Here is a 2,314-nt window from a genome sequence, read left to right on the forward strand (position 1 = left end):
GTGAGTGAGTGAGTGAGAGAGAGTGAGAGAGTGAGTGAGTGAGTGAGAGTGAGAGAGTGAGTGAGTGAGTGAGTGAGTGAGTGAGTGAGAGAGAGAGTGAGAGAGAGTGTGAGAGAGAGAGAGAGAGAATAAATTACATATTTTTATATGATATAATAAAATAGAAATAAAACATTTTTTTTTCTTTTAGAGAGAGAGAAATGCTTCAAAAACAATAGGGAATCATATTCATTTATTAATATGCTTTCCTTAGCTTATGTCTACTTACCTATTTTGTGACTCTTGACATTAATTTTTAAAACTTTTATTTACAGATTAACGTAACCCTATTATTAACTTCTTATCACAACAATATTTTTAACCTTCCTTACACTCAGGTCAGGCATGTAATTTAGTTATTTCCAATCGTAGTTTGGTTAAATTTCTTATATGGATACAATTTATTTTCTTTAAACAACCATAACCGTTCTCAATAAATTAAAAAGATTTTATATAAAATAATAATAAAGACTCATCGAACCCGCAAGTTCGATAGCGATACCACCCTGCTATGCACATGTAACCCCAAAACTACAACTAAGTCTTGATATAATCCTCCTACATACGCTTTGGTCTAAAAAATGACGGCTGTTTCAAAACCTTAACAAAACATTAATTTTTCATTCGGAGCTCTCAATTAATCATAAAACTACCAACAACACTAGAAAATCTAAGAGAACATTATTTAAAGAAGAGTAAATATTCTGAAATATGAGCCCTAATAGAACTATTTACGTCAAATAGTTCTCGAGATATAGCTTTTTAAAAAGCAAAAATTCTTAAAAATGTTCTGAAAGATTAGTCAACTTGTTTTGAGAAATCTATATCTCAGGAATATGTGACGTAAGATATCTATGAGCACTCAAATTAAAGCTAGTTTAATGGACTATAAAGAAGTTTATGACCATTACCTTCGTAGGAATAGTAGTTTTGATGATATTTGCTAATATAAATTGATTTATAGTTGTTCGGACAAGAAGTTTGATTTATGAAAAGCTTCATTTCAGAAACCATTGGACGTACAAATGTCTGCCAGCACTCAAATTAAAGCTAGTTAAATTTACTACAAAATAGTTAATAATGTTTATCTTTGTAGGAGTAGTAGTTTTTATGATATTTGACTAAATAAACTCACAAAATGTTAATTTATAGCTGTTCGGATAAAATGTTGCATTTTTGAAAAAATATATTTCTAGATCCATAAGACGCACATGTATCTGACAACACCCAAAATAAAGGAAATTTAACTTTCTATATAGTAGTTTATGACACTTATCTTCGTAGGGGTAGTAGTTTTTTATGAAATTCACATACGAATATAAATTTGACCGAACAACTATAAATCAATTTATTTTAGCAGATTTCATGAAAACTACTACTCCTATGAAAATAAACGTCATAAACTACATTATAGCTCATTAAACTAGCTTTAATTTGAGTGCTAATAGACATCTGTACGTCAAATGGTTTTTGAGATATAGATTTTTCAAAATAATTTCACTAACTAGTGATCTTTCAGTCCGTTCTACATGATTGTTATGAAATATTGCTTTTTAAAAAGCTTTTAAAATATTTTTATATATATTTTATAAACATATTTACATATGAATATTAATTTGGCAAATGAAGATTTGTCCGAACAACTATAAATCAATTTATCTGTACATCCCATACAAAATTTGTATGAAATGTTGCTTTTTTAAAAGCTATACCTCAAAAACTATTTAACGTAAATAACTCTATTAGGGCTCATATTTTATCTAATTTACTCTTCTTAAAATGACGTTCTCTTAGATTTTCTTGTGTTAAATTAGTTGTTTTTATCGCTTTGAAACAGCCGCTATTTTTTATTCCCATTTAGCCCCACTATGACTTTTGAAAAACTGAGAATTTTTTTTTGTATCTTTTTAGCCCTGATGGCTCTGCAAAGTGGGACGAAACGTCGGAAAATAAATAGTTGTAAACTATTTTTGTTTCTATATATAGGAAGATGGTCAGGGTTGCGGTCACAAGTGAAACAAAAATAGTTTACAACTATTTATTTTCCAACGTTTCGCCCCACTTTGCAGGGCTTCATCAGGGCTAAAAAGATACAAAATGAAACTAAGTTAAGATAAAATGATAGAAATAAAAATAAAAAGATACAATGAAAAGAATAAAAAAACAAGTAACAAAGGCAAAAGTAAAAGTTTCATATAAAAATACGTAAAATATAAAGCTAAAAAAGTACCGGAGATGTATATAAAACAAAAACAATACGGCAAAAAAAAAAAAA

General features: G+C 28.7%; 1 protein-coding gene across 4 annotated transcripts in view; it reads right to left on the reverse strand.

Annotated features, from left to right (window-relative positions):
* Positions 1-2,314, reverse strand: part of LOC106692898 (ribonuclease T2) — a 22,711-nt gene that overhangs the window by 8,991 nt on the left and 11,406 nt on the right. The gene's annotated exons all lie outside the window — the stretch shown is intronic.

This window comes from Halyomorpha halys, unplaced genomic scaffold (assembly GCF_000696795.3).
Source record: "Halyomorpha halys isolate HHAL.00 unplaced genomic scaffold, Hhal_1.1 Scaffold76.1, whole genome shotgun sequence".
NCBI lineage: Eukaryota > Metazoa > Arthropoda > Insecta > Hemiptera > Pentatomidae > Halyomorpha > Halyomorpha halys.